Raw genomic sequence first — 27,335 nt, 5'->3', positions numbered from 1 at the left:
CAAAATCAAATACAAGTGAAGAGTGTGCTTTCAGTTAAACTGCTGATTAAGCAAAGGAACAGCATTTGTAATGGGAGAGAATGAGGTAATCATGGCAAACGAACATGTTTTTAATTTCATCTGTTGCATTTAATCATACAATAAGGGAATGTTTCTGGGTGCCTCACTTTATTCCTACACACTTCTCTCTTGAGAGACTTTTTGCTGACTTGGAAAATCTTTTGAGGCTATGGAAGTAGATTTTTTGAAGGTGAATAACTCCAAACGCGGATGTTGCAAGAGTTGCTGTCATCTCTCGAAAGCAGCTGTCATGGAAGCAGATCAGTGAGCTAAGATTCAGTCCAATACCTTGTGGTGACCAAACCAAAGCAAACTGTTTCTTCAGCTGGAGTTGTACAAGGACCTGGAAGAAGCTTCAGAAATGAAGCCTGCTAGGGGTATCTTTTTCTTACGCTCTCCAGTGAGCTGAAAGGGCCTCTCGTTTCTGGTGCAAAGCGTTCTGAGTTTGCTAACAAAAACTTCTTTTGTCCTAACTAACTTGGACCTGGTGAGAGATCCCTGGGCTGCACCGTAGTTCGGCCTTTGGTTTACGTTTCCCAGCCAATGTATCTACCCAACTGTTTCCTCTGCAACGATTTCCTGAGAAGGTGTCCCATTTTGTGACAAAATGACCTTCTTTGCTTTGTTTAGAAATGCATAAGCACAACAAATGTGCTAAACATGTAACTCTATCACAGCGGTATAAATTAACGCAGATGCGATTTATTGATTGTGGAAAGATCAGATAGTTTTAAAGTCAAGGGTTGGCTGTCAAGTTCTTAATTGAACATTTGCTGAAAAACGCCTATGGGTAAGTGATCTAGATATTTTTGCAGGATAATCAAGTTTAAAAACAACAGTTGTCTGCCACCCTCCTGTGTTTGCTATATTTAAAGAAATACCAACAAGTTAAAAATCACACTCCCCAAAACATTCACACTCAGACATCCTTACGTTACCAATCCTTTAGCCTGATAATACTGAAATAATTTTACAACCCAATTTGATGACTTGTTGATTTTAGTTGCTTTTTTACTTTCAGTTGGGGAAAAGAAAGTAGGTTGTTTGGTTTCTCACTTTCAAAGGCTGTTGATAGTTAATTTTGATTTGCTTTTTCCATATGCAGGTTCAACTTTGTAACCATGCTGTATACACACATCAAATTAATGTATTGCTTTAAACAGATACTTTGTCTCCAATTGGATTTAAATAATTTAAGACATCTTAAAATCTTACAAACCATTCCTTCTGAATTGTTTCAGCAAGACTCAGGGACACACAACAATTGATGAGACTCCCTTCTTTTTGAAAGCAACCCCACAGAGTTGACAATATTTTGTCCTAAGTTTATTAGTTTCAGTCAATAATTTTCTATCTCTCATTATAAATGTTTTAGTGCTGTATAGACCAGGGGTATTTTACATAAATGCGACAGCTGTACTCTGCTTTTCCAGAAGTGATGTTCCACAAGACCTGTTTTCTCTCAACAAGCGCATTCTGTTTTATTGGTTTTCCTGGATAAATTTTGTACTTTTTCTCAGGCTTAACGAGTCACTTAAGAATAGATATTCACAATTCAAGTTGTATTTGTTATAGCAGCATGGGTTTTAAAGCAAACAGTAGAGAGTTCAGTGATCTGATGTCCTTTGCAGCACAAACAACCTGTGATCAAACTAGATTATAATATTTAAGTCTTCCTATACAGGCCTCAAGTGGCCATTAAGTTATATCCGTAAGTGATGGGATAAGTGAAGAGATGCTGTAAACTCAGCTGGATTGAATCTCCCTGCATATTTGGTGGGGTGGTGTTCATCTCAGCTAAGTACAGCTGTCTAAAAGCTGGATGACGAATGTATTTTAGCCTCTAGTGTTCCTCCAGAGTGATGAAGGGAGAGTTATTCTTTCTTCAGGTAGATCTGAAGTCTAACAGTGAGTATATTCACAATATAGTGAATCTGGGTTTATGTTCCTGTTAATACTGGAGGAGACAATATGTAGCCATATGATATAGAAGTTGATCTGTACAATTGCAACTCCTACTTCAAATGTTTTACAAAGAATTTAGACATTAACTTTGTAGCAGGAAATTTATACCCAGTCAGATACTGTCTGCTCTCAGCACTCACCTTCATGCCAGTTAGGGCATCTTAGAGCTTCTGTAGGTGGCATAAAACCCTCATGCCAGCATGGACTCAATATTGTGTGCTGTGCTCATTTAACAAAAACATTCAGCTTATTTTAAAAGAAGTGTTCAAGGTATGTTTAGTATCTCTTATGTTCATTTGTGTGCAGCTCTGGTATTAATGATGTCAAAACAGTGGCCTAAAAAAGGTATGACATATTTCCATTAGAAAATAACTGTCCCTTTCCATTTGCTGTAACGGGACTCTAGAGGACTAGCTGACACTTGCCCCCTCTCTTTTAGATGGCCAAGATGAATATATGCATTTGATTGCTTGCCTGCCTGGATATAATGTGACCACTTTGCAATTTATTGGAAAACGTCAGGAAACATTTCAGGCATTATGGGGCAAAACCCTGATGATTTTGCTGAAAATCAGAGAACTAGAAGACATTCGTACTTTAAAGTTGCTCATTGCCCTCTGTGTGCTGTGGGACAGACCCTTAGCCAGCAAGGGAAGCTGGGGGGGAGCAAAATGGAGACATTTCATTTTTTCCCTCTCTCTCCTCACAGACAGTCTGTTGATGATGGTAGAGAAAGAAGGAAGACACCAGCTGTTGGGTCATTGTTTTAGAAAGGGCAGAATTACAGGCTATTTAGAAGAGAAGCCCACAGTATCCTTAGTGTGGTGGTAAAGATGCTGAGGGGCAGGGATGTTATTCATCAGTGCTTTATTTATATCCTGTCCATTTTATCCCTTTTCATCTATGTTGATCTTCACATTCCATACAAATGTCAGTGATTATTAGATTAGGTGATTTTTTGACTCCTGCAGTCTCCCAGCCCCAATGTCAGTCCTGCCCCATATTTGCCTCACACTTCCCAGTCTGCCAAACCTCATGCATTAATCATGAGATTTGCACACTTGCTCCTGCCTGACACTTCTCTCCATTTGGCCCACATCTCACCGATTTTTGCTGCACGCTGTTCTGCTCCATGAACTGATGTACTAGTTGCAGCTGATGGACAAACCTCTGGTTTTACTGATCAGATAAAGGATTGTGTGTCAGATCAGAGAGGAAAGGCTGCAGGACCGTAAGGTCAGGTGAGTCACCAAAGATACTTTGCACTCTTAGGTGTGTGGGGTGTATGCCTGTGTTGCAGGGCAGCGTGAGGGCTGCTGCTTCACAACATGACCTGATGCACCAGTCTGATTCCCCATCACATTATCAGCCATTACTACCGTCTTATCCACAGGTGCTGAGTATACCGACAGATATGCATCTCCCCACTTAATTCTCTTCAGCTTCATCTCTGCTTCCCTACAGCAGCCTGCCTAACCCTACCAGGTTAGCAAACCCCAAGCAGTTTCTTCAAACTTCAGGTTTGGCTCCATACAGAAATGAAACCTAAACCTCTTCCTGCTCCTTGTTTCCATCTGAAACTCTTGCCCTGGAGACTGGAGAAGACTTAAGAGATCGGGGTCCTGGGGCTGGCTGCATGCAATCTGGTATAGCCTCTCAAGTCAGCATCAAACTGCTTTTGTGTATGCTTTCTCCTTTCCAAACTATGAGTGGGGTGAGACGTACAGAGATTCTTTATCATCTTTCCTTTTTAAAGCATTCCAGGAAGGGAAAAAGGAGTGGAAAATTATTGTCTTTCTCTGATGCTCCTGGAGAAGGGAGACCGGAAGAAGAAGGGGGAGTTGGGGGGGGTGGACAGAGGGCTCTGTCCTCCCATGCCAATGATGACTGCCCCAGAGGGGACCAGGGGAGCATTCCACTTCTTACTCAGCAAATCCCTGGGGACCAGGAGACAGGAAAATAAGCAGGACGCTGTCCAGATGGGTTTCCCATTAAACATCTCAAAAATTTCAGCATTGTCTTGAGCTTCTTGATTCACTCTAAGATTTGCTTTGTGCTTACGAAAATCAAAAAACCCCAAACAAAAACAAAAACACCACAAGGGCTAGCAAAGTTGTGCAATCTTATTTACAAATAATGTAGCCAAAGTCTTGTTTCTCCAAACACAGCAAGGAATAACTCCCTGCTGTTCTTCTGTGCCTTATTTATGCAGATGTACATAACCCCTGCTAACCATTTCTCCATCCACTGTGTTTGCAATATATCCCAGAGAACTTGCTCTGTTCGTATAGTCCAAAACAGAGTAATATGTGTTTGTAGTTTCTGCCTTTCTCTATGGAGAGCTTAATTTGGTCTTGCCACCATACCCATTAGAAGACCATCTCTGACCCCTTCCAGGGTAAAACTGTGGATCACATTAGCCAACTTCACACTATTTTACACTAAAAAATTGACCATGAACCATTGCCTTCCCATTTTTTTTAGAGCCATTGCACTTCTCAGTCCTGCAAGTGTAACCTATATGTCCTCCTCCCAAAATAGCAAGCTTTTAATTGGCAATATTAATACCCACATTGTTTCTACTTAGCTAGAAAGTTGTCTAAATCACTTCCTGCTTGTGATCTGTCCTCATAATTTCTCTCCTTGTTTAGTCATTTGCATAATTGAGAGGTATTACTAGAATTCAGTTTATGGGTTTTTTTCTCATGCCATAGGTAAAAGCACTGAATAACAGTGTCTCAGGCATGAAAGGATCTCTGTAGCACCACACTGGCAATACTTGGTAAGTTTTAGTTAACAATTACACATTGAATTTCTGAGTTATACAGTTTACTCTCATTTAATATATGTTTTCTTGGTTTTGTTCTGGTACTAATATTTTAATCAGGGTGCCATGTGTTATCATTGCTTAACAGAAGTCTGAAAGACATTGTTTTGTCAACATAGTTACCTTTATTAAATAAATCAAATAATCAAAATTCTTATCTCTTAAAAGTTCTATGCAGTTTGCTTGACTTAACCTGTTTTGCATAAAGTCATGTTGACTGGCAGTAATTATATTACCATTTTTTATTTCCTTATGGACACGGTCCTGTATCAGCTGTTCCATTCTTTCACACGGAACCAATGTCAAGTTAACTCAACTACAGTTACCCTGGTCATCCTGTTTATGGTGTTGAAATATCAATATGGCGTTAGATTTTTCCAGGCCTCTTAGACTTCTCCAGTATGCTAAAGCTTTTTGCCAGTGAGCAGCAGTACAAGATTCCTTTTAAAAGCTTTAAATCCAGTTATCTAGTCCTGCCAATTAAAAAAATTAATAGATGCTCTATACCATCCACTTAGCAGAATGTCAGAATAGATGATACTTTGGCAATGCAGACTCTATTTTCCTTTCTAAATGCAAACCAGAAATACTCAATGAATGCTTTTTCTTTTCCACAGCTAGCAATGGGACTATGTCATCACTAGGATTTCTTTTGTCCTGAATAGTCCTACAGAAATCCAGAATAAAACAAAGACATGTTGTTACTGTCTTTATCCCTACATTTTCATAGATATATTTAGTTTGCATACCAATGTATTGGATTTATTAATGTATGAAATTTATTAATTTATGTGAACTGTCTGTTGGCTTTCAGTTTTTCTTAACTACAATTATTTGTAATTGTCTTTTAAGCATTCTGTTGGTATGTGTGTATACACATATATGTATATGTACACTAATATACTGATGTACTGCTGTATGCACTAATTATAATACACATACTAATCAGCACTGAATTCTGCATGCACATCTTTAATTAGATCACTGCTATGTACTTCTTGGCCAGTGTTAGTTTTAAGTTTAGTGAGCAATCACTTTCATGAGTCAGAATGAAGGATAATGCAGTATTATAACATGTTTTCTTTTGTGATAGAAATTTCAGTCTTTAAGTTTTAGAGGATCTAGGGCATTGTAGGGAACGTGGAACAAGAGCTTTAGCACATATCATTGTATTAGAAGCCTTTTTATAGAGGCAGTGTTTCTTTCTTTATAGATATTTGTTCTTGGTCACAAAAGTTACATGGGGCGGAAATCATCTCACCTTACTTGATAACATAGATATCCACATCTAAGCTAGTGATTCCCTAGGGTGACCATGCCTCTGTCTATAGAGAAAAACAGACATTTTAGAGCTCAATGAGTCTGACCTATTTTAGATGCCTACATTAGGATGGTATGAATCATGCCTTAAAGTGCTTTTTCTCTCTTTTTTTTCCTTTTTTTTTTTTTTTTTCCACAGACAATAAAAGGAGCCCGGGGTGATTAGTCCTGATCCAGTTCTTTGCACTGCAGACTTCTACATCTGGCCATCCATACTGCATTTTTTCTTTCCTAACTGAAAAAAAAAAAAAAAAGTTTGTTACATAATCATGAGGAAAAGAAACAGCTGAGCCTCTGAATCTTTAAGATACAAAAATTATTTAAAACCCTTCATTTTCTTTACCAAAATTGCAAGCTAGACTATGATTCTGTGAGGGTTTTTTTATTATTATTTTTAGTTACATTTGATGAAAGAACTTAAAGTTGTTAACTAAACAGCTTTACATTGAAGTAATGATTATAAGTAGATATTTAAGGCTACTGTATGTCAAATGAATCAGACTAAATAAATCAAGACAGCATTCTTTAATTCAGGTAACAATTAAATTCATTTAATCCCTTTTTATTTGCTTTACCTAAATATTAATTTTTATTTTTACTACACTTGAAAATGTTAATCTTTAAGTTTTTAAGGGTCTAAAATGTGTTCAAAACTTAAAGCTGAAAATTAATTTGTTTCCATCTCCAGTAAAACCATAATGGCATGGATGATCCGTAAGAGAGCTATCTGAAGGGGTATGTTGAAGTTGATGTCAAATAACTCGTCTTAACCTACCAATCAATTTGGCAAAAGATTTCAACATGCTGACTTGGTGCAAATAGCTAGCTGGGTATACAGATTGCTTCAAAAAGACTTTGGCTAGTGGGTGAAGAATTTCTTTCACATTTGAGAATTCTGCTCTAGTGACAAAGAGACAGGAAATCCTCAAAAGAAGCTGGTTTTTGCAACACCAGTTTTTCAGTTCACTCTTGGGCTCACCGAAATACTTTTGATAACCATCAGTGCAGCTATTAAGCCTGTAATTTGAACAAAGAGTACTCTTCCTCGATCATCAAGTAGGAGACCTCTAGAAGTAACAATACATTACAGACAATGTTTAAGTGAAATTCCGGTGTTAGAAAATACTTTTCCTATTGATGATACTTGCTTGTCTGCTCTAGGGATTGAAAACATTTCAAAGAAAATAATTTATTTAAGGCATTTGCAATATTGGCCATTTCCCCCCTTTTATGCAGGCTATGCCACAAAACCTGTGGACGAGCCAAAACTTTCTCACTACCTGTTACCAGGAAGTCATGGCATGCAGGCCTTTAAAAATGAATGCCCCAAAGGCTTAACTATGCACAGCATCCGAGGTTCTGGTTGTGAATGTATCTCTAACAACCAAGAACTTGAAGCAAGCAACAAGTCTTAAGATGTTTCATTTGTTACAAATGATGCAGCTATGCCAAATGCTTGAATACCTCTGATATCTTTTGAAGCATAAAGCGTTATGCCAAGGGCTGCCCACCTATCGGAGGGGTGTAGATCTCAAGAGTTATTGAATTTGTTGATGCACTTATAAAGTACAGAATTCTTTTCTTTATACAGGTAGCTACTGAATCCTGATTCTCTTGGTATTGGCTGTACTTACACTGGAGCCTTCATGTGCTAATCTGGTTATGATCATACTGCCTCTTCCGGTGAGGATGGTAAGAACTAATACATTTAAGAATTAATGCATGGCCACATCTTACAAAGACACATTCCTTTATATCTAATATACAGCTTTCCTACCATAATAGATGCTTTGTCAAAGGTTACAAAATACATATGCATCACCATTTTACACATAGTCTTCAAGAAGACTTTTGCACACCTATGTGGCCTCCAGGATTAGCTGGAGTGCTGCTGTTTTCATAGTTAGGAGCATTCAAGGGGTATTATGTGCATCATGGTATTTGATCACTTTTCGTTCCTTGACCCAAATGACATATTCCTGAGTTGACTGTGGGTAGACTTCACCACAAATTCACAGCAGTTCTTGAATTTGTCTCCTGATGGATAGCAAGATGCCCATCCATCTCTGACTCTATAACACATATGGCCTCCATACTAATGTCATCTTCCTTCAATAGCTAGTGTCTAACTTCACTATTGGTTAATGGAAGTTGGCCCTGAATTTTCTTTTCTGAAGAACCCACAGTAGAAGCAAAGCACTTAACTTTGGAATTGAACGCTAAAGTGCCTCAATGTACAAGACCCCAGTCCCACTTCTTGTGAATGTAGAACAACTCTCAGATGAAGTTTGCTGAACAGCCCGTCATCATTGTTACCTTTCTCTCCCATTCTACCATTTACCTCAGTCACACGTATCCAATGGGGCAGCCCTGTGTGGTCTAATGAGTAGAAGGCAAGTTTATTGTAACAGCAAGTACAGGATAGAAAAAAGTGATAATTTTTCTGGCTTATTTTCATTATGCCTTCAGCTTTGGACTGAGTTGTTATAAAATAAATCACCCAACTCAAGTTGTGACTACACAAGTATTTTAATAACTACAGAGATTCTCAGCATTTTTTATCTTTGGTGACTGCAGAATTCTGTTTATTTAACAGATGACTTTATACTGACCTACGGGTATTAGAAAAGAAATCTTCAGGCAAAGATACTCTCTATTTTGGAATGGATATTGTGCAATTAAGGAAAGAGCAATATTTTATTATTCTTGGCACAGAGGCTATTTCTTGGGCAATGACTACCTGATCCTTTTTATCTTTCCCACCCATGCCACATTGCAGCAACCATGGCTGCAGGTGCCTACACTGGATGAACACCTGTCCAGTCTACGCAAGAAGAAAAGGAAATCAAGAGATGGCATGTTTGCTGATTTTGTGTACACAACACAACAGAGTGATAACATGATGGAGAAATGTAAAGAAAGTTAAATTTAGCATGATTAAGAGGAGAGAGAGTAGAGGAAAATGGTCATGACCCTTCAGAAACAGCTTTTGCAGGAGACAGAGAGCAGGTAAGTTGAAATATGCTTTTTTCAAAGACAAAACCCAGCTCAGTCTCTGTCTGTCAGCCTTTCTCTAACAATGTATCTACTGAGGTAGCACCTTTTAACAGGGGTTTGCAGATACAAGTTTGTCCTTCCATGTTCCACATTGCAAAGCAACAAATAATATGTGCATAGTGTGAGAACCCATAAACTCATTCATCTGCCCAAAGGGATAGTTTATTTCTACAGTTCCACAGAATATTTTCCCCTGCTCTCTTGCCTTAACTAACTTATATCTGCTGAAATAATTTTTGTAACATTGCTTGATTATACAAAAAGCTTTGCAGAATTCAATAAAATCCCTGTGTATGATATATTAAAACCCTTCATCTGTCTGAATTTCCCTACTCCTGCCCTAAAAAGGCATCCATTTTGTTCACAAATCTGCACTTATTTCACATTTGAACTGCAGGGCATCCCTGACTGTTGTCTTCCTGATCAGACGGAGGTGTGCACCATCACTACTCTTTCTACTACTCAAAATGTCTCAGTGTTTCTCTGTTTACTTTGCTGTGAAGGAATCTGCATAACACAGAGGAAATAATTCTCACATGAGGCAGATATTGCCAGTCAAGCATCCAGTTTTTGAGTATTGTTAATGCAGTCTAAAATCACCCCACTTGGTGGGTATAAATGAGACTTTCTTTAGTTAAGCATCCAGTGAAAGGCTTCATAAACAGGGGAAACATGGGTGTATGGGTATGGTAAGTCTTTAGGACAGACAAGCATCATCTATTGTTTTCTATATTTGCCCTTAAAGAAATAAGACAGCATTAAATAGCCCAGCGTTTCTAAAAATGTAGGTTTCTTGGACCTACCCATCACATCATTCTAATATTAGTAAGTCTCCCACGGTGATCATCTGTCTTTGCTATATTATAGAAAAATGCTGCCTTCTGTTAGGTATGATGTGAAGTGAGAACAGTTTTATCGGTCACATTAATGACCTAAACACAATTAGCTACCTTCAAATACTTAAACTTATCAATAAATGCCTGTGTGTTGCCAGCTCATTTAAGCCAGACAGTTTTTTAGTTGTTGCACATAACTCCTTCACAATAATCCTGACCATTTTTCCTGTGGATTTCTCGCTGCAGAAGTGGTTACCAAATGAGAACAGTGAGCCTTCAGATGAAAATGGATGAGTATATTTCACTGTGCCAAGAGAAATTCTTATGACAAGTTCCATTCTTACAGTTGCGGGGCAATTTCTCCATTTAAGACTCTTGAAAGTTAATATTCCTAAACCCTGTTGAAATTGCTGGCTGTCCCCGTTTTGCGTCACTACTGAGCCTCACCATTTCGTGCATTAGTTTAGTCAGTTGTCTCTGCTCAGCTTCAGCTGTGCACAAGTCCCCGTCCCTAAAGATAGATAAGTAGCACCAGGAACCTCCCAGTGATCTTCAGTGCTGCTTGCGTGATGCCCAACAGTCCTTTGAAAACGGAGCTCACTTCGAACGTTGTGGTGAAATGAGAGAAACCATGGGAAATACTCCACTACCTTCTGGTGGGATCTTTCACAATGAGCAGCATGGAAAAAACCAGAGGGGCAAAGCAATAAACCATGGAATCTTCCAAGAATGCAAAGCAGCAGTGTCGTAACAGCTGTGTAGACATAGCGATTCCAGAGCACTGTGTAGACATGATTATTCCAAATGCAAATTGCATCACCGAGGATAATGAAACACTCTGGAAATACTGCTCCCTGTTTCAGAGGACTTCTTGTAGATACAGATGTCTACAGCAAATTTCAGTCATATGTAGAATTTAGGTCTCTCTGATAAGCTTTGTGCTGTGTGGAGGGTGGACTACAGAATTGCTTCTGAGGTAATACAAAAGCAGATTATAAAGACTAGGTCTTTGCTACTAAAAAAAAGATACAATATTTTTGCATAGATATCACTAATATATGTCAGATATGCCAAACGGGAAATGCAGCCAAGTGCTGGATACTTCAATTTTACCACAAGGTTAGTTCAGCAAGGTCAGGCCTGTCCTCTTGCCTGGGACTGACCTTGGAAAATTCACCTCACTACAAAATTAAAGCACTTTATCTTGACTGTGTTTTTAGCACGGGGGAGCTGATGCATGTTGGTTTCTCTGAGGTTAAAAAAATAAATTAGTTAATCTTTTTAACAGTAAAGAAAAGTCCAAATCAATAGAGTCATCTCCATTAGGGTATCTTTGCAAAACCATGTGTTACCTATGTTCTTCTGTGTGTTCACAGTTGGATTGGAACATGATTAGTAACCATGGTATAGATGCAACATTCTACTAGTGTGGCTGGTGGTGGCTTTATGCAGGACTAGTCTTGAGAATGGCATAGTATAAAATAAGGTAGATAATGAATTTAAACAGGCATAGAGGTTGGCATAACAAGTACCCTTGGCAGCTGTGCACACGGCCAGTGAAGTGCTTTGTCTTGCATCCTTTTTATACTGGTAAAAGCCCGAGGGGAAACCCACTTACTGTGGCACAGAAGTGGTACAGCTTATTTTGCACTTCTGCACTGGTGTATGTTACATAGCTAAAGCACTTTTCTTGCTCATACAGGCTCTCTCTGTCTTAAGAGGGCTTGCTGAGAAGGCTATTCTGACAAATCTTTCCTGGCATGCGTTTGGTCCTAACTTTGTACCAGCGCAAACTTTCACATGTACGCTTCTATGACAGAGTAAGAATGATTTTTCCCATTTATCTTGAATATATCACTGACAGGTTGAAAATGAAAAATGTCCTCTGATACCAAGAAGGTACAGAACATGGACAGGCACTACAGTAACTATACTGGCTTCAAAGCTAATTAAATTTACCTCAGTGCAGCTTTCCCCCGTAGACAAACCCAGAAGTGCCAACCCCATCAATCATTGCCTCGCTCACCTCCCTGACCTATCTCTAAAACTAGAAAAAAAGCTGATCAGCTCCTCTCCATTTCAATTTTGTGCTCCCCAGCCTGAAGATCTTTTTAAGTCCTAGCTTCTGGCATGACGCCTTCCAGTCACTGGTCAGATTCAGCAGTGGCAGCTGCTAGCAGAAAATCCTCCTATTCAAGGGATGACCTTATGTGCTCCAAACGCTGCTTTCTCATTCTGCCTAAATCGTTTCTCCATGTTCAGTGCCTGCGCCAACACCATGATGCAGATAGATAGATTGCAAATGTTCTGGAGCAAAAGGTATTATTTAAAAGGTAAGGGGTTTTATATTTTAAATTCAAAATGATGGTGAGACAGTGTTTTTACTAAAAGAAATTGAAATTTCACACAGAGCATCCAAATTTTATTTTGAAGTCAATGCCACAGTATCCATCCTGATTCCCTTATGAAAGATCCCCTGTAAAATCCTGTAATGCCTTGAGAATAATTTTAATGATTCACTCCTATGCAAATCTCTTATTTTTCAATGCAGATATTGCATAAGGGTAGCACAGTACTCTTAAACATGAACAAGACATAAACCAATTTCATTCAGATTATGTTTGTGTCATAAATAAGGCTCTGTATCCACTCAGTTCAAATCGGCCTCCTTAAGCAGGCTTGCACTCGTTAAATCCTGTCTATGACCTCAGGCAGCCTGTTCTAAATGCACGACTCTTGCATGTGAAGAGAGGAGCTTGAAAAATAACACTGAACTGAGCTAAGGCTAAATCTATTTGGATTCATTACATCGATGACTGGACTGTCTTTGTAAATAACACTTATTTACATATATTTTAAGAACTGTCAGTTTTGCATATGGAAAACAAAATCACAAGAATATGAAAAACTCATTCAAGTTTGGATGACCCACAGTCACCAAAAAAAAAATGGCTGGTTATTCCTTCGTATTTTACAGAAAATACACAGTCAGTGCATGCCTACTAAAATCACTACATTTCCCCCATCCCTTTTTTTCCACACCATTCTTTTGTGGTTTTCTGCTCATCATACTAGCTTGAGTACATTTTACATATGCAATTCTCTTTGTGTCCGTATGTCTGAAATGACTGATATCACTGAGTGACAAGCCAGTATCCAGGCAAGTTTTGACGCTTTTTTTTAAAAGAACTTTGGGAATTTTCCAGCAGCAGAAAGTATGGGAAGGTAAAAAAGGTTATATACAGGAAGGTGACTGGTTTTAAACAAATGTCTTCAGAGAGTTTTCCTCCCTAAAGCATACCTGTAAAGTAACAGTTTTTCTAGATGTTAACCTGGTTTTACTCCTGTTTGAAAAGGTTCAGTTCTGCCAGCTGTTTAATTCTTAAACACAGGGTTTTTTCGTACTCTAGGCTTTGCTTAGGAGTCCCAGTAAGGTGCTATAGCTAGAAATCTTCCATGGTTGTGCTGCCACAATTAAGGGATTTGACTCATGCTCACACAGGACTCTGACTCAGGAGCAGGAATGGCTTATGCTGGCATGGCTGTAATGTTTCCTGCTCACAGTCATCTATTTTGGTCTAGCTTTCTCCCCTCTTTTGAGTTTACTTGCTCCACTGCAAGATGGGCTAGGCTTTTTGGGAAGCAGCCATAACCCTAAAGTTTTTAGGCCTGTCAAAATAAACCAGCACTGATATGTGGTTCTTTAATTCATGGCCATCAGCAACTTCATTCTTAACTTAGTCACCCTGCAGTAAAGGTGGGAATGGAGAACTGCATCTGGGAAATGCTCTATCTTGCCCAATGTTGGTCACTCTTGCTCCCCAGTTTAAGACCGTAGCTTGTGGACGTGCATCCTCTTCCAGGTCTGTCTGCTGTCTGAAATTATGACCCTCCATAGCCATGTATTGGCAGGTTGTGTTAACCAAGCCAATTTTACCTAAGAAAGATTAAAGGAGGTAATGGGGGAAAACAGAGTGGGTGCCTCCCCTGAGAGGATACTGAGGATCTAGGAGATTAAAACATTATCAGAGTGTGCTGCTGTTTGCAAAACAAAGTCCATTATAAGCAGTGTCATGACCTGTGCAACAACTGCTCAGCTAGAAAACCACCTCCCAGTCAGAAGCTAGGTGGATCGAATGCAAGTCCACATGTTACCATGTCAGTCCAGAACCTAACAGTTTCAGTTCGCCTGTATAAAAAATTTATGCTGAGCTCATTGACTCTGCTGTAAACTGTCTGAGGGTCATTCATGTATTCTGTACCACCATTCTCCTGAGGTGGTTGTAACCTTGGTCAGGGAAAAAGAGGGGGGTGGAAGACCAAAGAGCTACAGGTGACAGCCACTTTAATGCTACAGTTCACTTGTCATCCCTCTAAATTTTCCATGGCAAGGACAGGATCAAATGGACATCACGTGACTGCGTAGAGGTCCTTAATCACCTTGCACAGTTAGTGTGCAAGCTCCAGCCTCTGCTTTTGCTAGAGAGTGGAGCTTGTATGTAGGACATACTTATACTGGTGCAGATAAACCAGTGAATTATCTTGGCCTAAGGGCTGACACCCACTGAAACTATGAGAGATTTTTTGGCCAAATTTAATAGGTATACAGTTCGGTTCTAAGTGTAACCTTAGGCAAGTCAGAATGGATTTGTACAGTCTAGAATTAAGAGTAAATTGGCAACTCAGGTAACACTTCTTAACGGGAAAGGTAATAAATGAACAGGATGGATTAAATTGCCAGGGAAGATGAACTAGATGAGAACCTGTAGAAAATGTCAATTTTAATTTTGGTTTGTGCCTTGTTTTTCAGCAGCTTACTAAGAAACAGACCTTTTACATGCTGGTCTTCTTATAAGTACATACCAACCTTCTCAGGAAGATGATTCATTAGAGCTATTGTGCTGGTAAGGCCCTGAAAGAGAAAGTCAGAGGAGCTAAGAAAATACATGGGATCACTGTGTGGAGGCGATTTGATTGTCCAGGTCACGACACATACCATTTGTTTGCCACATGAAATGCTGGAGACCAGGCTTCAGGCTCTTTAATGCTAACTTAATCCTCAGAAGACAGTTAAGCAAAAGGCTATTTTCCTCATGAACAACAGCAAGCGAACTGCACAAAGGTGCCTTAAAGTAGGGTGCCACCAGGCAACCTGCGGTGATTCATGCTGGAACAATTTAAGCGGGTAGTGGCCCCAGCCTTATGCTGCACCTCTCTGTGGAGGTTACCACGCCTACAGCAAAAAATGCGTGTCTGCTTCCCAGCCACACCGGCCCACAGTCCAGTGCATGGGTTTAACTGGCTTTGATGGCCATTTAGTGTAGTATGCCAATCTTGAGGCTGTGGCAGCTGAAGAGCAGACACAGTGCCTGTTCTCTTCAGGCTTACAAATGGGCAACAGTTTCTTCCAGAAGAGCAGAGCAGCCAGCAGGAGTGATACACTATTCTATGTTGCCCTAACTGTGCTCTTTCTAAAGCATTCTTTTATTTGCTGCTATTTTGCATCTTCAGTCGATACCATATACTTTTTCCAAGTGACCGTGTGTAAACACAGCTACTGCTATTGCAGTTGGCGCAGCTGTACCCAAGCCAGAACGTGGGTCTGGTACTCTGCTGTCAGTGTAACCATAGCAATGAGAATCTGTGCATCTAAGATATAGCAGAAGATATGTGAATATCTTCTTCCCAAGGAGTCAGTTGATACATGAAGTACAACAAGCCTTGGGTCCATGACACAATATGTTTTGACTGGGAAACACTAGGGAAATGACCGCTGCTATGAAAAAAAAGGTTTTGTAGACCATCTGTGGTTACTCTGTTGGCTAAATAGTGGCTACCTCCAAGCTGACATATTTCACATGTTTCAGGTGGTTTCTCTCTTCTTCGTTATGAAGATTGAGTGCTCCAGGTTCCCTGGATAGGTTCCCTGGATAGGAACATCACATATTTCCTCTCTTCACATTTAGGAGAGGGAGAAATTTTTAGCTATGGGTCCTCAGCAGGCATTGCTTCAGAGAAATCAGTGGCAGCATTCCTTAAAACACAGGCAGACAAAAAAAACCCCAAACCTTCTTAAAACTATCAGGTAGGTTTGAATCAATTAATGTATTTCAATTCAGTCCAATCGATTGGCAGTCTATGAAGATGAATAAAAGACTCTTCTGGCAGAAGTCTGTTACCTTCAGGAGAGGGGCTCACTGCTGCATCAAAACTCAAGTTTGAAAGTCCTCACGTGATTAGAGAAGGTTGCTTTTACCACATCAAAGGCACAGTATTGTACCCAGTTTAAGCCAGTTTGAAGTGTCATGGCCACTGATGGAGCAAGCTCTTCCCCCTCGCCCTTGGCAACATGTGCCTGCTGCCCCTGCCGTGATGGCACGCAAGGTGACTTGGATCAGTTTGCTGATTGCACTAAATACTGATCTTACCAAAAGTAAAAGGTTGTGTTTCAGCTGGATCAGAGGAGGAAACATGAATGCATTGTCAGGATAAAATCAAATCATCACTTTTATGAACATGTGTGTCTTAGATCACCACCCCAAAAGAATGACTGACTAGTGACTTTGTATTCAAAGAAGTCTGGTCTGCCTGTGGTTAAAAGTTCTTTTTAACACTTTTTAAGAGAAGGCTCTGTGTATTCAAGTTGCTTTTTATAAGCCCTATGTGTTCTAATATAACAATTAGAGAACTTGTAAAATTCTAAATATTTTAAGTCTTGGAATATTTGTTATGTTGTTCCACAATAGTAAATACAATACCTTCTCTTTATTATATCACTTGGTGAAGGAGATGTGATTTAAATCAGTTGTGGGCCCATGATCATAACTGTTGAACTACTCAGGAAAAACAAAATGGGGTTCAGGCTGACTTTTATGCATGTGTGCTGGCTTTATGCAAATTGTCAGCAATTAGCTTATACAATTAACAATTGTTAAACTACTCTCAGATCAATACTGAGTTCCTAATTATACTGGTAATTCTTCTGTCTAGCACATCTGGTGCCAGGAGAGTACTTCTTTAGCATTGATAGATCAGAATTTCATGACAGAAGTAGCCAAGTTAGGAGTTAGGCTTGTCCTTTTGGCCCTGAATAAGGCTGGCCAAAAATATATTAAATCAATAATATATTGCTCATAGGTACCATTACTTCACAAGGAAAATGTTTAAATAGGTTTTAATTACTATTTTACTGTCTGAACATTGTTCAGATTCTCATCTATTAGTCATTGTTGCGCTTAATACTGTTTGTTCTGTGGCTTAGAAACTTTTATAACATGTAGTCTACTTGAGTACATGTGTTTGAGTTAATTTTCCTCATTGTAAAAACTGGCAGTATAGACATGGGAATGGAGAACCTGCCTGTGTCTTTTTGCCAGGATCCTTTGCCATCACAAAAACCTCATCACAATTCTCAGATAACACTATCATCCATTTTACATTGGCATTCTTCTTCAAAACAGTTTAGGTTATTAATCCAACTTACTAGAATATTAGAATTCCCTGTAAGAATATTGTTCCAGAGCCTTATTTTCCCAATGGTCCTGGTAATTGATTTCATGAAAAGGTGAATTGCAGCACATTGTCCCATTTCACTGGGAAGACGCTGCAGTATGTATGTTTTCTATGATGAACACAATGAATTCTAGTTACAAGAGACTTTTAGGTGAAGTTTAGTTACGAAAGAACTGTGGCAATGGCAAGACCTAAATGTCTTAACTGAGATTGAAAGATAATGCATTCATCAACAGCTTTTTTTTATTGTTATACTTCTGTAATAAAGTTAAACAGCTTATGAATTGTTCAAAACAATGCACTCCATCTAGCTTGCATCAAGTTATCTCTGCTGAAAACCAATGCAAATGAGGTGTAGCAACTAAAGACATAGGTCTTCTCTTTCCTAATATGAAGCTGAATTTTTCATTGGTAAATCACAGTATGCCTGGATCGCTGATGGCATAATGGGGAATTACATTTCAAATTGACTTTTAAATTAGTTATTTCCTTTACACTTTCAGTCATTTAATAACTAGGCACTTAAATCTTCACGAGATCAGTTGTATTTCATTGTCCTTCCTTTTCAGTAGTAAGTAAGAAATAATTAGAAAGCCATCTTCTCTGCGTCTCCTTTCATTTTAAAATAATACCTGTTATTATGTGTGTAATCAGGAGTAGAGTGGGATCATTTTAAATATATAAAATTAAAATGGAATTACATCTCATAGCTCCAATAAATTAATAAAAGGAACACTATGACTATTTTTGCAAAAAGATTCCTTAAAATTACCCTAGAATAAAAAACTTATATTCATTTTGTCTTGTATTTTATTCTGTAAATTGTATTAGAAATATATACATATATTTTTTAGGTTATTTCTGTCTTAGTAACAAGAATGCTACTATAAACTACAGAGAACAAGTGATAAATTTAATGTATATCTCAAATATATTAAAAAATAGAACATAAAAAAAATCTAAGTGACAAAGCTAGAAGTAGTTGCAGTTTCAGATTTATGAAATGGAAACATTTTGTTGAAAACATGTTCTAGTTTCAAAATGAATGCAAGATGATTTTTTTATATAATTAGCATACATACTTGCAAAGGTTCAGATAAAATTAGAATTCAGTCAAGACGAAAAAACTACTTAACATGCACAAAAAGGGACCCACAATTAGAGACTGGAAGGGGGTTAGGCACAATAGTAGGAATACATAATTCAAAATGTCACTCAGCAATCTACTTTGGAATAATATTAGTTGTACGCTGATTCTCCTGTTTGGCAACTCAGAACATACTTTGGCTCAACACAGGAAAATAAAAAGGTACTTCACACAGTTCTGTTTGGGAGGATGATGAGAACTGGAACATTTTCTGACTGTTTCAGGAGAGATCCCTATCAAATTAAGGCTGCTGTCTTTCTCCTGGTTTTCACTCAAAAAACATAATTCACCTATGCACAAAATTCAGTGCAGATTTCTTAAAGTCTTCAACATAACTGTCCCAGCATTTTAGCTCATTAAGTAAAAAGTAATGTAGCTTAACATGGACTAGTTTGAAACAGGAAACCAAAAAGCAGGGGGAAAAAATGCAGAGGAAACAAGTTAAATGAACACATGATAGAAATTCTAAGTCTTTTCAGGAGACAAAAAGAAAAAGGTGCAGTTAACTTACTCTTAGCTTGGAGTTTTATTCAGATGTTTCCTCAAGGCTTTCAGAGAAGGAGAGTTCAGGAGGAGAAAGAAAAACACTGGAATAGCTAGAAAATACAGCAGAAAGGACAGTATATGTGGCATGAACGGTTACAGAAAACTCGCAGATAGTGACAGAAGAGTCAATTGACAAGAGCAAAGGTCAGCATAAAAGAAATCAGTATTAAGGCCCTGAAGCATGGAGAAAAATGTCTACACACTAAACAAAATTGTTTACTTAGTTTTGATTTATAGCTGCTGCATCATGAATTTCAGTTACAGTTAGCTGCGTAAGACAACATTTCTCTTCAGTCCAGACCTTGCCAGTAAATATCTGATTTTCAAAACAACCTTTCAGAAAGGGAGTATTAGGTAACATAGGACTGATGGGTAACGATACTGTTATTAAAATTAATCTAATCTAATGTACTCCCGAAGTCTAATAGTTAGTCATTTAGTTCATTGGTATACTCTCAAAAGCTGAAATAAAAAATGAACTGACCAAAACCACATTTAAGAAAAGCAAGTTCAAAAAACCCCAAACATTATATAGCTCCAGGCTTTGCCTCATGTTTGCAAGTAGCAATCAATTTGCTTGCTTATTGATGATAAGTGGAGCGACTGACCATTAACCTTCCTGGATGCTACCAGGCACTGAAAACGCCTTGAATCCTAACTGGTATCATCAGGTGCCAACATTTGAGACCTCTCCAGTTTCTTGCAACCATTCCACGTTAAACTGCCCTGCAGCCGCAGATAGTTGTTCAAGCAGCTGTTCTGGCCAGAGGTGGTCCCTCCTCAGCTCATTATTTCATAGTTCATCACAGAAGTAGCTCGGGGGGTTGCACTGTCCGGACTGGCTGGCAGCAGTTAAAGAGCACTCACGCAAGTCCTTCTGCAGACAGTGTTACAGCGGTGGTAAGTCAGGGCCCTACCGGCTCTAGCACAGTGAAACCCAGAAGTTGTCTGTTTATAGGCTGAAGTTTGCACTGTGCATATGGGATTGACTTAGTAATTTAATAAATTAGCAAAGTAAGGTAAATAGAGGTAGATAATGGCTGTGGGAAGGATTGTACAGAAGGCTTTGCCTTCATTTTTGCAAACCTGTGAGTAGATGAGAATATAGAGAGTTCCATTCCATGTTTTGGACATTGAATGGGTAGGACACACCTCACAGACCGTCAGGAAGATATAAAGCAAATTCCAGCATTTAGAAAGTGTTCTCAGCAGACTGTCTGATGTGATTGGGCCCACTGGGACACGGAGAGGTGTTCACTGCAGAACACATGGACTTAAGATTTTTTCACTTTCTAGTTGCTTAGCATCGCTTCTCTATGAGATATCGCTTCCGTGGCAGAACAAACCACGGGAGTATTCTTCATCCACTGCAGTGCAAAGCCACTTTAACTAATTTAAGCTAGTTTTTTACTGAAGCAAAATGAGGTGTATTCATGTAGTCAGTTCTAACATCACCGAACACTAGCCTCCAATAAAGCTTTTTGACCACAAGTGGCAACTTTTAAAAATCAGTCCACTGAAATGCAGTACTGGTTATCCAGTCTACAAAAGATCACTTCCTGCAGGTCACTGCAGAGGTGTAAAAAACAGTAATGTCTTAGCAAGAGCTAAAAGTAGGGAATTTACATCTTTGGCAGTTCCATATCTACTCTTGGAGATACCAGAGGTGACAGCTGGAAGCCACCTTGCCTTTTATGAAGGTGGCTTCTAAAGCCATAGTGAGCGTTGAGCACCAAGGAGTTACCTTTAATAGTGTCTCCTTTGGTCAGCTCTCTTATTTACTGGTTTGTTTTCAGCACTGATTCTAGGATGCAGCAGACCTGCTTAGTGTAAGCAGGTGGCAAAGTATTTGCCTGAGCAGGGATACAAGAAACCTAAGAGCTTAGTGAATGAAGAAAACAAATGAAAGGACCAGCATAAAACTGCTATCCTGAGTTGCTGTTAGAAAATAAAATGCAGAACTTCACCTACCATGAAAATTTTATAGAATGAATATTAATGTTATGAAGAGAAGTAGGGTGGATTTGCATTATGTATTTGACTTGTCCCTGGAGCGCAGAGACTGACACAGACTTGTGACTGCATTAACTATAGCCAAATTTTAATTGAAGATGATTGATTGTTGAGCATTCTGTTAATTAACCTCTTTATTCTGTATTTTCCTACAGAATCTGAAATGTCCTTTCAAAGTAAGTTTTCAAATTTAACCATCAAAAAACATGGACATGATCTTCATTCACAAAAGATGCCTTGTAATAGCAATCCAGGAAAAAGAAAAGAACAAATGGCAAATATAATGTGAGTGGATTTGAGCTCAGAAATGGTTTAATGAAAACCAAAAAATATTTAAATCCAGGCTAGTTACTTGTCATTTCAAAGCTAGAAGCCCAGTCCTCAGAAGCTCATCAGGGACTGGTCCTCATAATACAGAGATAAGCTCTCACAGCTCCGTTTTAATAATAAAAAGACAATAAATTAATTTTAAAAAATTTATACCCGGAAGAATCTCCCCCCCTCCATCCAAATGCAATCAACTTTGTTTACTTTGAGCTTTTATTTCTCCCTTTTATCTTGGATTTAAAATTAAATACATGTTCAACCACAAAATAAAATTTCTTCACTGGTTCTGCATTATTTGCTAACAGGTTTGTGCAATATATCTGATTTCTCATCCTGGCTTAATACAAAGGTCAGATTTGTGATATGAATGATTAAAATAATTTGCCCAGGATAAGAAAGGATGCTTGTTTCCTAATGCAAAACAACCTCTTTCTAAATCACGTACTTTTCTCGAACAGTCGCGTGTGCTATGAAGGAACCTTCTACATCCAGTGACATAGAGAAACAGAGGGATCCTTCTGCAGTCGGTACCAGTCACCAGAAGCAGCTGTTCCACATCTGATCAGGTGTCACTCCATCACTCTCCAGCTGCCCCACGAATGGCAGCTTTGAAGCATCTTGTCAGTGACAGTCTGATGCAAATTTCAGCACCTTTACAGTGCAAAACAGATCATGATTCACAGAAGACTAGAAGGAAAACAAGGCAGTTAAAATGATTTACTTGTTTTGGGATGGCACACTGTGCCGTTCAGATTGAGATTTAGGGCGGGATTAATCTAAACACTGAAGTCATCTCAACGCTGGAGGACTAAGCCAAATTGTTTCTCTGCACTCCCTCCGTGTGTGTCCAGGAGAAGAGACAGACACCACCAGACGGTGATCACCCCATCCTGCCACGGGTGTCAGAGGCAGTGTGAAGAATTGCTTCCTACGGTCCCTATCTCTTCTCGCTGACTACGGGGGAAGCACAGACTAGGCATCTTATTTTATAGGCTAAAATTAGGTGAGATTAAGGCTACGCAGCTGCTCCAAAGTCAAGACAGCATTTATTTTCCTTTTACATACTTGATGGGAGGTGCAGATAGCAGGATCAGGAAAGGATGAACAGAGCTCAGTGAGTGCGTAGTTGTTCAGTATTTCTTTTTAGACTCACCTCTTAACGTGTCCCCCATCCATTATTTACTGCACACCATCTGAATGCTGCACTGAATAGAGAATCACTCATTTTCTCCTGGGCTTTTCCATGCTGCTCTCATTGTAGTACTCTATTTCTCTGCAAATATTAATGAATTTATCTTCCTGAAACCCTGGTGATATTATTGTCTTCCTCTTACATGTTGTGAGTGAAGACGCTGAAAAAAAGTAAAAACGGTCCTCTAGTACTGTTTCCTCCACATAACGTGCTTTCCAGCTGGATTTTTCAGAGTGCTTAGCAATTTTAGGCCTTCATAAGGTCAAAGTACAGTTCCTGTTCACTTGTGCTGCGATTATTGGTGCTTAGCATTCAGCTGCGTAGTCTCTAGGTGTTTGAAGATGGATACCCAGAAAAATGAAGAAAAAAACAGGGGCCCAAATGCCTCCCTTTGAAGTTCTCTGCCATGTTCACGACACACTTTCCAACATTTGCAACCAAGCAGATTCGGGCCTTTTTCACGGTTCAGCGTTGACTCCTTCCCTGTCTGAATGCAATTCCCCTATTTCCCCTCCCGGCTGGGAGGTCCGTGGCTTTGGGGGCTGTGCACTGCTGGGTGCGTCAGGCATCCTTGGACATAGAGACCTAAATCCAAGCCACGTCCCAGCCCCGCGAACAAGCTCTGCCGTGCCATGCCTAGGCAGAGTGCCGGGTGCGTGCAGTACTGGGGACAGAAAGTTAAAAGTTAAATAAAGGGGCCCCGAAACCGGACTTGAGCATCGGACCCCTGATCACCGACAGTGCTGGCCCTTCTTTCCCTAAAAGAAATTCCCACGTGAAGAGGGGTGGTTGTGTCCTGGACCTGCGGGGCATCCCAGAGATCACAGGACGACCTGCGGCACGGCACGGACCCCCGTCCTGCCCGTGCCCGCTGTGCCTGAGCAGTGTGGGCATAAACCTCTGGGTTTCAGCAGCAGGAGTTGGTCCCAGGTCCTCTTGCTCAGCGGGAGCCCTCCTCGGGGGCTGCGGGCTGAGAGCGGACCCCCGTCGGGCAGAATGACCCGCCGAGGTGTGGGTGAAGGGGGTGAGAGCCCTCTTCTCCTGCCCTGCCTGCACGGTGTCAGGCTTGAAATAAACGCACGGAACAGTACATGCTCTTCTCCTACTTTGTTATGGAAACAGTGGTAGCAGTGTTGTAGCTGAGGACACAAGAGCAGCAGGGTATACAGGAAGAAATTCTATTTTTGATTAATTATTAAATAATTAAAAATAATTTTAAAATCACCTCACCCTGTAACTCATGCTTGTATTTCAAAACCAGGCTTTTATTCTGTGTTAAACAGCCCCGACCCTTAAAAAATAACAAAAGAAAGCCTTTTTTTCTGAAAGGATTGCTGCCAGAAAAATGTTTTTGCCAATGCTGTGATCTGTCCAGGCTGCGTGGCAGGGGTACACCAACTGGCTATGTTAGCCGAATAAGCTTTATTATTTCAGTGAATTTCAATTACTCTATTAAAATAAAACAGACTGTTGCAGATAATAATAATAGAAGAAAAAAAGTTATAGGAAAAATTTAGAATAAAAGTCATCAATACCATGGTCTGATTTTAATTTAATCAAAGTTAAATCAAGATAAGCACAAACAGTGTTTGTAAAATCAGCGTAAGTCTTGGCATGTCAATTGATATAAAAACTGAATAGGATATTCAGTATTGCCAAGCCAGTGGATTTCCAAAGTTAAATATGGGTTTAATCAGAGTCCATTAATCTTCATTTTCCATCTGACCAAATATAAAGAAATTTTATTTTATCAGCCTCATTGATCATTTTTACCATTTACTTTTTTTCAGTTTGCACAAACCACTTTTGTATTGCTACATTCCTGCTTTTAATGGGAATATTTTCTGTAGGATATTGTGCAAAAAATAGATTTGACATTGCACTGCTTCTGTCTTCACAAGTCCTCCTTTATCTCCGCATCCATTAGCTGGCTGTTTGCAATATGGATTTATTTCAGTCTGCTTCGCGCTCCATCAAGGTCTTTAAATGAAGTTCTGCCCCTGTACATGAAAAGACTTCTTAATTCGTAGTTTCACATTATACAGAGATTAACAGTAGAAGGTTATTAACAGTGCAAGGTTATTAAGAGCATGTTTAATATTATTTGAACGATAGCAGAATCCCATGGAATCCCATTTTGGTGTAACTTTATTAGCGACAGAAGTATTCAGCTAATTCCACGCTTTTTCCTAGAATGACCAATAATAAATTACTGCAAATCAGTATGCATTTTAAGCTCCTTTTCAGCTAGCTGTCGACAATTTTGTGGTCTATTAGAGGCTGTGGTTGCTCAGTGTAAGCGCTGAGAAATGAATGCACTTTACCAATGGCAAAGCTAATAATAGTGTTACTGTTATTTCACAGAAATTTCTTTCTGGTTTACATATAATCATCGCAGATACATTTGGAAGTTTTTGAGTTCAAGCCTAGCATTAGGTAGGCTAATTTCCTAAACTCTGATGAGAGCCAGATCCCATCACGTGTCACTTCGGTGTAATCCAGGGAGGAGGAGAAGGGGGGAAGCGCGGAGGCTCTATCAGCTAATTTGGTTTGTAAGGTGCTAGAGGTGATCGTTTCTGGATCCGGCCGGGGCTTACAATTAGCCATCCTGAGCTTTGTTACTAATCCTCAGCAGCAGGTCTTTGCCCCCAGAGCTCAGCTGACATCAGGGATAGCTCGGGGGTGTGTTTGCCCCTGCCTTGCCACAGGCACCCACAGGGATGCTAACCCGACCAGCCCTGTGCCTAGGAAACCCGCTCAAGATCCCTCACAACACCTGTGCTGGAGGATGGGTCCACCATCAAACCACATGTCAGGTGTAAACACCTTAAACCACCAGGACTGTTTGTAAAGTAATCGTAAATCTAAGCTCTTAATCAGCACCTATGCTGAAAACACCATAGACGTAGAGTCGTCAGCTAATACATTAAGAGCATACACCTACACATACCCAAGAAAACTTTTCTTCTCCAAGCCCAGGTAATACTTTCCCTGTAAAGTTTCAATTGGTCTCAATTCCTATTGCTTTCTGATTTTCTCACAAATTCATTGCAAAACCAACCTAGATGCGCAAATATGCACTTCTTTAAAAACACTTGTTCTAGAAAAATTTTTCTACTAGAAAAATAAAAAGATGATTTGCTGTTGAGGGATAGACTTATTTTAATTTTGTAACCAAACTATGCTTAACCGTCGGAGCCTTGTTTAACAGCATTTTGTTTACTTAAATTCCCTGCTGTTGCACAGCATCTGCAGCATGTCCTGTGGGATGCTCATATAGATGAGCCCCTGGCAGCTATCAGTGCTTTTTAATCTTCATATCGTCCAGCCCTACTCAGTCAAGGGCTGTAGTGTAGTTCCAGACTTCATTTTCTCTGGTGGCAAAACCAATTTAATAGATTTCCACCCTTTCGCACCCCAGTTACTCACTCCCTCCCTTGCACAACAATTTGTCACCTCCTTAGCCATGCCTGCGTTGCAGGACAATGTGTGTTCAGTGCCATGCTCCAAATTAGATTAGTGAAATAATCTGGGCTGAAAAGACATTTTTTTTTCAGTAGGATTTTTCTTCACTTAGAACGTTTTGCTGATCCTATTGAGTAAAATCTTATCAATGACTCTGCTGGCAGAACTGAGGAGATAAATATCAGTAAGGGAATGGAAACAAGCAGCTAGAGAGGAAAATGTTGTCAGAGGGAAAAATTGTTCATGGACCTCCATCTTTAGATGCTGTATGCTTTAGTTCCTCCTCTGGAGAACCAGAACTCCTGTTTTCGATGATACAGAAACCCTGCAGCGCAAAGAAATCTCGAGAACAAATTTGGTAATAGCTATGAAATCCACAGATATCACAGAGCTCTAAAAATCCCCAGAATACTTTGGACTTTTTATTCCGACAAGAAAATTTTATTGTCTATTCAGCTTTCTGCCTGGCTCCTGAATTTGCAGCTCTGTGAGAGCTGACTTTGCACTTTGCGTTTGAAAAGCTGTTTTTCTGATTCAGAAGACGGTACTCCCCTCTCTTCAGAAGAAGGGAGTCTGCTCTACTGTGCACAACTTTTTGTTGCCTGGCTTCTTTTTAGCCTCAGAGCGTGAGATGATTGACACAGAACAGAAAAAAGCTTGCATACCCAACCTGCGACATTTGTGAAACGCACTGTGTTTCTGTACACAGCGCATAGGAATAGCCAGAAAAATTGTTCGGTCTGTGGCTGAGATCCCGACGAGCAATCACAATTCCGGGGACACCTCGCCTTTAGGCATGGGCAATAGCTAGGCAGGGCATACTACCTGGCTGGAGTGGTGATGGTTTAGACTGGCGTTGAAGTATGAGTAGCTTTGCTGGTGGTTACTTTGCAGGGAAGTATCTGGGTAGTTCAAGATAAACTAGTGCACTAGGTGCTCGCAGCCTCTGAGAGAGAGCAGAAGTTCACCGAAATTATCGAAGGAAACGGTGACAAATAGAGACCATTTTAGCCGACACATCCCATGAGCAGAAATAAAGAGGGAGGCGAGGCTGAGGGGACGACTGGC

The 27,335-nt window shown here is 39.7% G+C and overlaps 1 long non-coding RNA gene across 5 annotated transcripts in view; it reads left to right on the top strand.

The window, feature by feature from the left end:
• LOC138681919 (uncharacterized) overlaps positions 1 to 24,973 on the top strand; it is a 32,075-nt gene extending 7,102 nt beyond the window's left edge. For 3 of the 5 annotated variants that reach the window (XR_011322140.1, XR_011322143.1, XR_011322141.1), the window contains exons 2-6: positions 4,740 to 4,807; positions 6,312 to 6,706; positions 7,764 to 7,864; positions 8,952 to 9,181; positions 10,312 to 24,973. This is a non-coding gene — a long non-coding RNA (uncharacterized lncRNA). Of the gene's footprint in view, positions 1 to 1,029; positions 3,511 to 4,739; positions 4,808 to 6,311; positions 6,707 to 7,763; positions 7,865 to 8,951; positions 9,182 to 10,311 lie in introns of those variants that run through there. The other 2 variants (XR_011322142.1, XR_011322144.1) reach the window with 2 other exon arrangements.
• The last annotated feature ends 2,362 nt before the right edge of the window (positions 24,974 to 27,335 follow it).

The sequence above is a fragment of the Haliaeetus albicilla genome, chromosome 25, assembly GCF_947461875.1.
Source record: "Haliaeetus albicilla chromosome 25, bHalAlb1.1, whole genome shotgun sequence".
Classification (NCBI taxonomy): Eukaryota; Metazoa; Chordata; class Aves; order Accipitriformes; family Accipitridae; genus Haliaeetus; species Haliaeetus albicilla.
This window is presented reverse-complemented; position numbering and strand designations above follow the sequence as displayed.